This window comes from Epinephelus fuscoguttatus, linkage group LG8, assembly GCF_011397635.1.
Source record: "Epinephelus fuscoguttatus linkage group LG8, E.fuscoguttatus.final_Chr_v1".
Lineage (NCBI taxonomy): Eukaryota > Metazoa > Chordata > Actinopteri > Perciformes > Serranidae > Epinephelus > Epinephelus fuscoguttatus.
In genome coordinates, this window is record NC_064759.1 from 29,315,807 (window position 1) to 29,330,234 (window position 14,428).

Genomic DNA, 14,428 nt, shown 5'->3' on the forward strand with positions numbered 1-14,428 from the left:
TGAAATAGCTCCATAGTTTCTACCTGACACCGCCATTTTATGTCTTTATTTCTCTGGTTCTGCATCTTGGAGATGGTAGTTCATTTTTACAAATCATGATGGACATGTTTGAGACTATATAATCAAAAATAACTCTCAAAATCCAGTTTTATTGTTCTTCATGTAATACAATTCCAAGGCACATTTAATCTGATCACACAGAGACTGAAGATTGAATTGAGTCTAAAATTTCACCCATTCTCTCCCCTTATCCCTGATTATCTCATATGACGTGAACAATGAGTAAATTTAGTGAGTTTTCTAATCAGACTTGATGTAATCTTGTGGCCTTTATTGGCCGTTTAATTGGTTACAGTAATTTTATGTGTCTTGTTTATAATTAAATTATTCAAAAATAGGAACTGGGAGAATTTGGTTTCTTCACTACTTGTGTTTTATTTTTTGTTTCCCCGACTAGACAAAATGTGTGCGATGGGGGACTGGAAAAAATTAATGAAAATCATTCACTTAAGAAGTCTGAAGTGGAGCTTTCTCTGTAAAGAATCACCACTTGTTCCCAAGCCTCTTTCTCGAGCACTTCATAACCTTTACATCACCTTGAGATTGAACGAGAAGTTGGATTGTTCATTCTGTCCTCTGTTGGTCAATTAGATGTTAATTCAAGTGTTGGAGCTGACATAGGCATGCTCAGTGGATAACCTTAACTTTGGCACACTCTCCAGGTGTGTGGCTTGTGGGTTGTGGTCAAATTGGGCCTATAAGAACAACAGCAAAATATGTAGCAGAGAAAGTCTGTTCATACTGTGTATTTGAAACCCTAGTTATCTTTTTTTTAATATATATATATATATATATATATATATATATTATAATTTTATAGAGAGGAAGATATAAAGAAAACAAGAAGATAATACTCTGGCAGGAGAAAGAATATTTGCTGCTATGGACTGTTATATCTGGCCAACCCTGTGTCACCTTGTAGCAGAAACCATTGAATTCACTTGTTATTCTCTCAGGCATGAGTAGCTTTATCCGTCAGGGTAAGCAGTTCATACTTTATAAGATTAACAGCAGACGCTCTCTGTGATGCCCTGTTTCCCTGATCCCTAAATAAGTTGTTTTCAAGATAAAGTTAATAAGAATATCGCACGTCCTTGCAAATGACAAAGTGCCAGCGCGGTTTTAAACTATACTTTGTACAAACTGTTTATTATTCTGGCCCTCAAACACAAGAACTGCATCCTCGGTCCTGGGGGTGATTAAATGAGAAAATAATCCAGCTTTCTCTCTCCTTCCCATTGACACCCTGAACCCTTCCCATGTGCGGACAGTGAGAGATGAGCTTCATGGCCATGAAAAAAATGTGCAGTGACCCATAAGTATTTAATATTTAAGTAGCCCGTCAATATGGATTCATCTGCAGCTGGATGATGGGAATATGAAGGTCAGGAATGTTGGGAAGGCTTCATTTGGATTCCTATTGCTTGTTTCTTATTCTGCTATTTGGGATGGAGATGTTTAGGATAATGATGGTGCAACTGCACTGATTCTCAAAGCAGATGCACAACATTAGATATTTTTTCACCCTTAATTTTTCCTCTCAGATGTTTGACAAGGCTGTTGACGCAAATCAAATGTGGCAGTCGTGGGTGTGTTCAACCAGATAGGAAGTGCTGACAGGATTTAATTTATGAATGAAAAATACTCAAGTTATAAATTGAAAATAGTGGATGTGTTGTTTTTTTTTGAGAAATGTCCGGAAATCAAGCACTGCAGCTAAATACTACAGCAGACAAGGAAATGTCAGAAACTGCAGCTCCTCACAGGTTTCCCTAAAAGATGTTATGTTCTCAATTGCTATTTTTATGCCTTGTGTAATGGTATGATGTTGAAAACTTTGAAAATCTATGTGAGCTTAAACAGAATTACATTTGGGAGCTTTTTTTGTTAACTGAGTGGATTATCAGTCTATCACAGTGCTAAATGGTCCTCAGAAACCCACTGATAATGTCGATATTGATGTTGATATGTATGCTTTTATCTGTCCATGAAACTGTTTTTACTGATGAGAGTATGTAGTGACCCCTACTGTGAGAGACAAAGAGTGCAGGGAGTTAGTATGTAGGTCCCTCTCTCTTGCTCTCTGTGCTGTTTATGTGCAATTTATTAACAGTACATAGGTTCAGTAATAAAAACAGTAGGATTGTCCTGATTGTAAACTGAAAGTTTCAAAAGATGTTCAAAAATGCAGTCCAAACTGAAAAGTCTGAGGCACTCCGGGGTAATATTAAAAATCCTTTAATAAGCACAGGGATATCAACGCGTTTCGACTCAACGAGTCTTCATCAGGATATGAGCCAGTCAAATTACAAACAGGTGTTTAAATCACTTCAGGAATGTGTGAAAGATCACGTGACTGGATCATGTGACAGATCAAACAGCCTATGCTGAAAACAGAAAGAAAATAAGTAAATAAACATATAAAACAATTGCATGACTGTGTGAATCACAGCAGTCGTCAGAGTAATGAAAAATACAAATACAAAATTTATACACATGTGACTGTCAGATTTCAATAATAAAGGATGACAAGACATTGATGCAGAAATATATAAAAAAAATATATATATAAAAAAAGTACATAGGTTCTTTGTAATTCCCATAGAAAAATCAAGCAGATAACAACGGACAAGGACACAGTAATGTATGGTATCCGATCTATATGTAGTCGGGGTGGAGTCTGAATTCGGATGTGGTTCTGTGTTGTTTGCTTGGAGTTTAGGCCCCAAAGTCATAAAAAAGACCTACAATTAAATGGCCTGAAGAGAGCATCCTAAATTTGGAGCAGACACAAACCAGTTTGCTTGTTTCTTTCTTTTTCTCTATTCCTGTCTCTACTTTTTTCTCACCTCTATCTGTTTCCTTGTCTCTCTCAGTCCTTCGCCCCCCCCTTTCCTTTTGGAGGATGGTTAGAAACTGAGACACTTGGGAGCCTCAACAAAATATGAAAATAACTAGATGAGATTAGATTTGGAACAGCTCAGCAGTCTAAATTGGTGTGAAATATTTCCCTCTGTAGAAAGACTGTTGTAAATCAACTGGCAAGTTGCAAACATACTCCCACGAGCGAGCACAGCTTATTTACTTCTTTATGTTGTTATTTTGGCACTGCAGAGCATAATTTTGTGCACATGAAACTGAGTGTTTTACATTAGGCACTTCTCCAGAGCAAGTAAGGTTTCGGTGGCGTTATCATGAGAGCAGAGAGCAAACATGTAACCTTTCTGCTCCCTTTAGTGACCACTGGCCACTATATCGAGGTGTTTGTGCACGTATGCATGTGTGTATCCATGCATGTAAGTCAGATATTCCGACCGAGAGTCCTGTGGCTCCCTGTTTGCATAAGCCAGTTGTTTTCAGGGCCGTAATAACAGTGGATAGCCATGGGATCCACTAGCTGCCTCCTGGCTTGGAAACAGGCTGTGGAGCCATGGCCTGTAGTTCCCCGTCTGCTGTGTGTGTACTCAACAGGACATTGTCCTCTTTGTCGAGGTCAAGTCTAGTGAAAATCTATTCACAGAGGAATGGAGTGACAGCCGGACAGGCAGAGGGGAGAAATGAGAGGGAGGGTAGGATTGGAAATGACTGGAGAAGACTGTCAGAGAGGGTAAGGATGGGTAAGAAACAAAGGGAAAGAGCGGAAGAATGAGATGAGATGGATGAGATTGTGGGAATGAGGAGGATAACAGAGACTAGATGGAGTTAGGAAGATGACCAGAGAGGAGCAAAGGGTGACAGGAGAGGAGAAAGTGATGCATATGTATACTAGCAGCAACAGTCCACAAAAACTCTCTGGACACATACACACCCACATACAGGCATATGTAATAAAACAATAATGTACAGAACTACCAAAGGTCTGTGCATGTGTTTGTCTTTGTGTGTGTGTGTGTGTGTGTGTGTGTGTGTGTGTGTGTGTGTGTGTGTGTGTGTGTGTGTCCCTTTTGGGAACTGGCTCTGACTGCTGAGCTTGTAAACAGGAACTATCCTGCTTTTAGCAAGCTGGAAGCCCCGCAGGTGCACACAAACACGCACACACTTTCACACTAAAGACAATTGGTTCCAGCCATTATGGTTTTGGCCTGTTTGCTGGGAAAGCACGGTTTGATTCCCTGTTTATCATTCAACGCTCAGAGGCATTCATTACAGATAACAGTTCATAAAAAAAATGACCAAAAAAAGAAAAAGGCAGGAAGGTTGCTCAACAGCATTTTTATCATTGTGAATGAGCTTGTGCTTATGCGCTTTATTTTTTGTTTATTTTTCCTTTTTATTCCAGCAGCAACTGTCATAGGACAGAGCAGACACTAAGTCACTGCTGGATTATTTTAAGCATCCCTAATATTTTTCATAGATATATTTTACAGAGCCTCCTGTTTTCTACTTTATCTCCACGAAGTCAAACCTTTCTAACGTGCAGATTCCAGCATCATCAGCACACTTGTGTTAATGACTGCTTTTAAAGTTAATCATGTGTTCATTCTAAGTATTGTCCCTGTGGTTGAGGAGTAAATAATCCTATTATCAGAGCTCAGCTGTTGCTCTGTTAGTGCCGCTGTCAGCTGAGGTCATGGTTTGGCTGACCTGACAGTTCTGCTGTGGAATGGCGTGATGGTCCTTTTAAATGTTTTGTCCTGCGCACGAATACACTTACTGGATACTGTGGGTCTGCAGTGGGTTTTTTTGTTTTTGTTTTTGTTTTGTTTTTTTCAGTTGTGACAGTGTTTTTTCTCCAACACTAAATGTTGCACAAGTTTTAAATTAATTTGGGAAATAAAGGCAAAAATAAAGTGTGAATCAGTTCATTCATTCATTCATTCATCTTCTAACCGCTTAATCCTCTTGAGAGTCGCGGGGGGGCTGGAGCCTATCCCAGCTGACATCGGGCGAGAGGCAGGGTACACCCTGGACAGGTCGCCAGACTATCGCAGGGCTGACACATAGAGACAAACAACCATTCACGCTCACATTCACACCTATGAACAATTTAGAGTTACCAATTAACCTAGTCCCCAATCTGCATGTCTTTGGACTGTGGGAGGAAGCCGGAGTACCCGGAGAGAACCCACGCTGACACGGGGAGAACATGCAAACTCTGCACAGAAGGGCTCCCACGCCCGGGATCGAACTGGCAACCCTCTTGCTGTGAGGCGAGAGTGCTAACCACCACACCACCGTGCCGCCCTGAATCAGTTCATGTTCCCATTACCTTTACGTGAATACAAGCAGCTGGTGTGACAAGGCCAGTAACACTTGAAAACATCATGGTGTTTTGTTGCTGCTTTTCACAGAAGCTTGCATGTGCTTGTTTTAACGAATGGTTGCTTCTGTCACATGTGCATCCTGTGCTGTTTTAAACAGACACTGTGTTGATGGAAAGGGGGGGTGAAATGCGTGACAAGCCCCTTGCCTTGGCCCTTGACACCCCTGCTCTTTTTATTCTTTTTCTTTTTTTCTTTTTTCTTTTTTTTCTGGTGGCACAGAAACACATGATGGTGAGAGCCCAACCTGGTCTCACTCTTAACTCACCAAATACCGACACTTGGTCCAGTGGCCCTTGGTGTCAGATATGGTGGCACCAGGCAGCGGCATTTTTTGATGTGCCGAGCAACTGCCATAGTATAAAAAGCGACAAGGTCTGCACAGGGTGAGTGGGTGGGGTGTCAAACAAACTCTGGACTTTCACCCGGGAGGCCTTTGTTCATGTTACGTGTGAAACGAAGAGTCGATTGAGTTATTTTGGTATGTGTAGCATAGTACGCTCCGAAAAGACATGATACATGTAACGAGTGTAAATTGACACGCCGTCCCTGAGTATCCAAAACTGATGCTGGAGGGATAACTAGTGCATCATAGTTTGATGTGTAGGGCCACTAACCAAGTGTTGATATTTGACAAGTTGGGAGTGAAAAGGGGCTGGAGGAACAGTGTGACATGAATGCTTTGTCTACCTTGTAATCAGATACCATATTTGAAAAATCTGTTTCTCTCAACCAGTATTTTGCCCTCTCTTTTATGATATCCCCATTTTTTCATTCTTTATAAAATTGAAAGTGCTCATAAAAACAGGAGGATAGAGACACATCTTCCTCCTCCCTCTCTATTTCTCTCGTCATCTCTCTCCCACTGCCTGACATCACCAGTTCAAGTCCCATCTGCTCTTCGCCCATTACTGTCTGAAATGAATGAAGGGCAGCTGACATGGTGTTGTCTCAAGCACTTTCTCTCCTTCCTCTTCCCTTCTCCATCCTCCTTTCTTCCGAGGCAGTTAGTAACACAGTGGACCACAGACGCACACACTCTCCTTACTCCCTCTCCCTTCTGCACCCTGCCTGTCAAGTGTTATTTGGTGCACTGTGGTTTATTGGCTTGGTTTTGTTGTGCGGCAGGACAATCGGAGCATGGTTTGGATGGAGGAAGCTGATGAATGGTGTTCCCTGAGCCGTACAAAGCGTCCTCCTCTCTAGTTCATTGATGTGTTGCTGCGACTCAGCTGGCTGCCCAGTGAGTTTGTGCTGTATACTGTTGTGGGCTTACAAGCAGACAGATGCACATGGACGCTCAGCACTGAAAAGGGCTTTTATGCTTTTTTATAGTGTCGATCCCTCTTACACTCACTACTTTTCTCATGGTCTTTCTACCCTCTTTCTCTCTGCTACAGTAACAGTGCAACATGCAACAGTTAGACAAAGTAAGGAGGCCACAGAGACAGGCTTCTCTGAAGGCCACAGTGTTTCAGTGGAAAGAATATTACAGTCCTCTGGATGGATTCATAGTTAAGGTCAACATGCTTGGGTAACAAAGGGGTAGTGAGATGCGTGGAGGATTGCAGTCGAAATACAGACAGGCACTGTGATGCAACAAAAGTACTTTTAAAGTTACATTCCATTGGTGATATGGTGATGATGAGGCTATGTATAGAAGCTATTATAACACTGATGTTACATGTCATTGCCATTGCAAAATAAACTAACAAGTCATCTACAGCTGCTAAGACCTGACCTATTACACACTCACTCATCTGTCTGTGTATCTCTGTCACAGACAACCCCAACCCCATGCCTCTGTCTCCAAGGTGTCAATCCCTTTGAGTTATTTATTCCAACAGGATCATTCAGATATGTGACCTGGCCCCCTTTATACCCATACATTAGGACAGACGACGTGACTTTCATCTTACAGAGACAAGAGGAGGCTGTCAGCTCTCACACACTGAGACAACACATGACAGCCATCAATGTAACACAGTTAGCTTTCAGCTTCATGTTTGATTAATAACAATTTACCAAAACTAAAGAAAATCTTTAGCACCTCAGTCTTGGGGATCCAAATTCTTCAGGAGTTGCAGTGTATAACCAACAGGATCACCGCTTTTGGAAGCTTTTTTGTGTCACAACAGTGCGCTTTGGATTGTTATCTGTGACACAGAACATGGCCAGTCTGATCATGTTGTTCCGTCTCCACCACATGGGCTTTCTCAGGGACAGGAAGGGTCGACTCACTATGGAGCCATGTCAGATAGCCAACAAAATGGGTAGGTGGTCCCAAAAAAGTGCTGTAGAGGGAATACTATGTAAATTTGAATAGACATATGTTTGTTAATTTGTTAAGGGTGCTTTTAGACCTGGAGTTAACTTGCTTTGGTCCGAATCAGGGACTCATTTTGTTACAAAGTTGCATAATTGCCTAGAGTTGGTTCTTGTTCTTACGGCAGAATTTACAAGCGGACCAGATCAACCCTTGCGTGAAAAAGCTGCTCTTGATTGGTCAGAATTTCCATGCGGGAACAATCCAGGAAGTAAACAAAACGTTTAAGAAGAGTACACACAAGATAAATGCGACACTTTCTAATGTCACAATGAAGGGACAACTACGCAGGTTGATTTTAGCGCTTGTCATCATGTACTATAGTGCTTGCATTGTTCATTTTAGTCAAACCATACAGTTTGAAAAGGAGGCACGGCTCCAACTATAAAACAATGTTTTGATGCATTGGATGCGCCGAATGCGCATATTAAGGCAGTACAGGAGGAGGCGCACATGAATAATCCACAGGGAATGTAACATGCTCATGCTTGTTTAACCCAAACAGTGCGTAACGCACCTGCAGTTGGTTCGGATCGAGGTCGGAACATGTTCTCAACACAAATGAACTGCAACAGAGTTTGTTTTTAACCACACCGATACCACCTCTTCAAGAAAGTCTCGGTCTGGTTGTCGGTACTTGGGGCAAACTAACGAGAGTTCGATTGAACCAAACCAAACAGGGTAGGTGTGAAAGCACCCTTAGTCGTTTTTTGATTGAAAGTTTGTAGGGCTGGGCAATATCTTGATGCTATGTCAACACTGATATGAGACTAGATATTGTCTTAGATCTTGGATGTTGTAATGTTGCCCGTTCCTGGTATGGCAGGCCACATTACAGTAAAGTGATGTAATATTCTGAACTTATGCCCAAATTACTGCTGAGTATTTATCAAAAACCTCATTGTGTAAAGGCACTAAACGTCAACCCTACAATATCACTGCAATATTGTCACAGATTGATATTGTGATATTTTATTTTCTCCTCATCGCCCAGCCCTAAGTGTTTATAAAAATGCCTGAGCATAACTTATTGCAGCATTCTCATTAAGTCAACACTTTTCTATCAAGATCATTTGTGTGCTGTGGCTTAAGCACTCATGCATGTAAATCAAAGGAATTAAATCATGACTTTTTGGGCCTTGTTTTCCAGCTCCATGTCTCGTAAACCCATTTTTAGAGCTTATCGGAGCTTTCCTCACTATTTGGAAAAATAATGGTAATCCCCCTTGACTTTTCCTTTGAGAGACAACAAAGAAGCTTAATTTCTCTCTCGGAGTAAACAGTGAATGAGCTCTTTGTTTTGTTTCCTCAGTTCAAAAGATGTTGGCTCCCAGTCATGAGTATTTGAATCAAATTTAGCCACGCTCATAGAAGGGGGAAGCACCAAGATAATTTGGTCTCAATGAATTCATGCCCAGATGAAGATGTTGTTTGAGTGTTTTTGAAGTTTATTGACATCAAGATGACGTAAGAGTTCAAGTATAAAAGCTTCATACATGATTAGACATGAATAAACTGATTACTGGTGTGTGCCTACTTAAGTAAATGTATTCTTTGATATTAGTTTTGCATTTAGACCTTTTTTTTTTTTTTTTAACAAACCTAAAAATACTTTATCCAAAGACCGATATTTCAGGACTTGCTGCAATCCATGGAACAAACTTGTGTTTTGCATTTGAAGAAAACAACATGACTTTTGAGTTGACATTTTTTCAGGGCATGTCTCATAAGGTTGCTAAATACTCACTGCACTCTTGATATCACATAAAAAGATGATAAGCAGGACATCAGTCAAATTAAGGATCCTTAGGTGCCCCAGCTCACAGTGACCAACAGAGTCTAAGTAGTAGTCAGAGAGAAGATTACAACCAATCATTATTAAAGCCTATTTCACCCGCAAATCCACCAGTGACAACTCTTTGGCTGGCTTAACTTTTTCTCCCCTGCGAGTAGATAGCCATGAACACAAGGGAGAAACTGTTTAATGCAAAGCAGCACTCGTTACTAAATCTTGTTTTGGGGAGGGGTTAGTGACATGGGGGGACACAGCAAAGAAAAGCCGGTTGGTGAGGGCAAAAAGGAGCTGGCAGCGCCTGTGGCTTTCTGTTGCTTCGTGGGTGGCAGGGCGTTGGCCAGTGTATGGCACGGCTGCTGTTCAGTTGCTTCTTCGCCATACAACAATGGGACGGGCAGAAAGATAGACCCGCTTTAGACCCGTGTGGGGTGTAAGGTGTTGTGGAGGCCTAGACTGATAGAGACGGTTTGGTGCTGGTTTTGGTTTACAATGGCAGTGCTGGATAATCACAGCTGGCAGTACGCCCAGGCTGGAAAAACCCTGATCAGACTATCAGGTAGGGTATTCTCTCTTTTACCCAGAATCCTGTTTATTTTGATTCCTAACAGTACAAATACTAAGACAGGGTGACATCATGTGTACAACTTAAATGTCAAAAAACATGATTATATTATATATTATTTAATATTTACAACTTTGGTAGAAGTATAATTAAGAAAACTCCTCGTTATTAGTTTTTCTTTTTTTTCTTTTTTTTTTTACTGTAAACTTAATTTCAATGCTCAAGAGCGCATTTCCACTCCATATTTTGTTGGTGCTGATATTTTTTTTAGTTTTATTTTAATCAACGTGACCGCAGCATTCTCGGCAAATAGGACCTTAAGTAATAAATACATACCCCAGTTCCATACATGAAAATATGGTGGTAGCTTCACCTTTTTTTTGTTTATAAGAGACACGTGGAAGCGATTAAAACACTATAATGCAGAGTAGAAAAATCTCCGCTTTATTAATTGTAGAATTTAGAAAGAGAAAAAGAAACAACCTTCCTAATAAAACTGACCAAATCACAGTCTGCAGCTTTATAAACTCACCAAAGTAAGACCTCCTGGTTCTTATATAATTTGTTTTAATAAATGATTGTGTTTGCAATGTTGATGCTGTTGAAGTCGATCAAAGTCTGGTTTAATGTTGCTGAGCGATAGTATTGTAGAGTAGCTTGTGTACACTGTATTTTCTAGAATTTATTTTACATGTTTTTTTTTTTCATTCTTCATACTTAAATACTGTCTCTATCATGCTTGTGCTAGACAAAAGATAAAGATTCTGCATTCTGTTGCCTCAGTAAAGCATTTGGTAAGTTATGACTGTGATGTCTTTAGCATTTGAACATTTATTATGTGTGTGTAGAAACCACAACTCTCAGTGATGGATTCTTTCTTGCAATTTATCAGTAATTCATGGGCCAACAAACTTGGCACTGCAGTTAATAACAATATTACATCTATAGTCTGAGAAGAGATGGGGAGAGAATGATTGGACAACGGTATAATAGACTGCATCTAACCCTCTGCAAATGGGTGTTTTGTTTCCTCAACACAAAGAAGTATGCTAAAAACCTGCATACTGTTACAAAAGCCCACTCTTAAAATGCCTGGTGCAGCTGCATTCTAGCAAGTCCCAAGAGGAAAGAAAAACAGGAACACCTCACAGTACTGCAAACCGATGCAAAAGAATGCAGTAAATAAAACTGTTGTGGAGCATACAATGTTTATTCTTTCTTGAGACTGTGTAAGTGATACTGAAGTTTTGATTTAACTTTTTTTTTTTTTTTTTTTTTTTTGTGGAGTTACGCAAAATCCTGTGAAGTCGCTTTCAGTCAATGTTGCCGAGGCTGAGCTGTTACTTCTGTTCTTCTGTCATAGTGAAGTTGCCTGAATAATTTTGACACATAATTTTGGTGTTTGCAGTGTTTGACTCAGGCCATGAGTATGTTAGCCTGTTGGGTTTACCATGTTGAGCTAAAAAGGTACTGTTAAGTCCAAATCTCTAAAAGCTGTCTCATACTGCTTATTTATGCCTGTGTATATTTGTTTTTTGTTCATGAGAATTCAGGTGATGTTTCTAGGAACTGAAAGGGACACAAAAGGTCACATGTATGCACATTATTTTCTTTTTATACACCTTACTGCCACCCCTCCTGCTTAAGGTGTCCTGTTTTCTGTATAGTATATGGGTCATTGTGCTCAGCTTGTGCTGTGCTACATAGACACAAAACTAATTTAGTTACTTGCGAGGCACACTATACAGCTTATGTTTACTGAATGTTGGGCCTATACTATGGCTAAAACAACACCCTGCTTAAACAGTCTGTAAGTCTGCACAGCTACAGCCAGTTAGCTACAGTTGATCTGTGCCAGGTGTTGAAACAGGTCAATCAGGACAGCTGGCCTACACCTTAAACACAGGACAGAAGGTAAGCTCTGTCTCTGGACAAGTACAGTCCGTAACATCCGACCTGGCTTTTACCACCTGAAATACTCTGTTCAGGTAGCTAGAAGATACTCCAGCCATCGCTCTTAATAAAAATGAAAGTGTTCTTTTTCATCCTCTCTTGCTCTGTCACCACGACTTGGTGCCTGCAGGGGTAATGTATGCAGATGTCTGAGGAGATGACTGCTCTGAGGCGATTACGAGAAATAGTGCTATTTATCATAAGGACAGCACCGCAGAATGAGATCACACGAAGACAAGCAGAGGGAGGATGTATAAAGCTTCTGGCATAGTTTAATTTCAAAGACGCATCCCAAGACCTGGGACTAAACATGAAGTCATGGGTCGAAGTTTTTATTTTGTATGATGACTGTGCAAGCAGTTGATTAATTATTTCACTTGGGACACATTTTGTCCATATATATGACCTTTTCACTTTTATAGTAAGATCAATAGAGAAGTTCTTTGTCAGACCAGGTAAAAGCTAAAATAAAGATTCTTAGCTTTACATTAGTCACTGTTAAGGGAAATGGAAACTTATTCTCCAGTAAATGACCATCAAACTTTGTTGCAGATTTTTTATGCACCCCAGGAGGAACTGCTCTGACAGTCCTCCTGTTAAAATGCTGGACAGATGCAGAATGAAGTTGCAGCAAGTTGATAATGACAAGTGCTTCAAATCAAAGGGGCTTGTGCCTGTCAAAAGTGCTGAAGGTTTAGTCCAGCACTGACTCACATTTACTCATCCTTTCAAATGTAGCCATGTTGCAGTGCGTGCACACAGAACTCTATAAAAAAAGACAGCATTAAGTACTGGCAAGTGACACAGAGGGTTGCCAATAGTGAGGCCTAGAGGGACACTAAGTATGTCAGAAGTCAATAGAGTCAGCAGAGGGAGGGGAGAACACAGAGAGAGACAGATAGGGTGGTAGGACATCACATGAGATGAGAAACAAAGAGGGAAGAAAAAGAGAAACAAGGTGATTTGTAAATTATACACGGAGGTGAGGTTGTTATTCAGGCTCACTGAGGTGTGAAAGGAATAGAGAAACAGCTGTAGCACCATAATAAGAACACATACAATACTTATATTCTGTCAAGGTGTATTACAACCTAAACCAGATTACAAATGAAACAACTACACACACAAACAGACATTCACACACATTTTCTTGTTTGTGCAGCATGCACTCATCCCTGGGCTGTCTCCCATGTGTGCATTTCATCTGCTAAAGGATATTATTGTTACTGCTTTCACTGTGCACGCATGTTGTAGCACTAAAAGTGTAATTTCAGAAGTGTGTGTAGTGTAATGTGTGTAGTAGTGCAGATGTAAGCGAAGGACAGTAGTTCATTATACAGCATTCAGAGTGCTTTGATTGTGGTCTTTACTGGTCTCACAAACAGCTCAGTGAAATAGCTGTGACATGCACACTCACTGGCTTGCATAATACAGCTGACCATTGTTTATCTTAGCATTGCGCCTTTGCTGCTCACACACTGTGCTAAATAAGAGTTATATTTAGGGTAGATTAGATTTGAATGGTGTGGACATGAATCACAGAGCTCTGTATTCTCTCTGCTCCGCATGATGAGTTGTTCACTCACAGAGCTCTTAATCTATAAGATATATTTAGGTGAAGTTTTGTTCTGATCTGTCATCCCTAAGGTGTTGTTGTGTTATTTATACACATCACATTGTGGTCAAGAGTTTCATTTAGGTTATTTGTTTTGAATAAAAGTGCTGAAGTACTGCATAGTTAACTTCACAGTTACATTGTAGTGACTAAGTCCTTGTTGACCCATCTCCAGTGCTCACATTTGTGTTTGAAGAGGTGATCATGGCTAGCATTTAGAGTTGGGTCACTTTCTGGTTTTGCCAGCTTAAACCAGTTTGATTTTATGCAAAGTGGCTGAACCAGCATTTGTCATTATGACACATTCTGGCAAATGAAATGGTAGCTTACATCCGCAGCCTGTGCTGGCAGCATCACAACACTGAATCCAACTTGCATTAGTAAGAAGCAATATGATAATGTGATTAACATGATATTAGGTTTATAAACGGACTAACAGAGCCACTAGTGTCTGACAGGCTATGCGCTGAACACCAGCAACATGAAGGAGATCGAATTTAGAGGTGGGAGTGGGGCAGAGTGGTGCACGTTGTGTTTTGTTAACTAGACAGTTAATGTGTTTTTGAGTGCAAAGATGAGTCATGACAGAATTAGTCTCTAAAGAAACTGAAACTGCACCAATATGGCAACATTTTGAATTTGAAATTGACAAACGTGGTGTCCTAAATGGCCTTGAGAGATGCAGTGCACTGTTTTGAGCTGAACTTTTGTCGGCCGCCTTGTTTCTAGTTATTACTGTCGCTCACTTTGAAAGCTCTTCAATGAATGCAGAATGGATGATTCATAGAGTTGATATGAAAAAGTGTTAATATGTAACCTCATAATTTTACTTCAGAAATCAAAATGAGGTGGCAGG

The 14,428-nt window shown here is 40.4% G+C and overlaps 1 protein-coding gene across 3 annotated transcripts in view; it reads left to right on the top strand.

Annotated features, from left to right (window-relative positions):
* The window catches only part of triob (trio Rho guanine nucleotide exchange factor b), a 131,956-nt gene that overhangs the window by 28,840 nt on the left and 88,688 nt on the right, over nt 1-14,428 (top strand). The window lies entirely within an intron of this gene.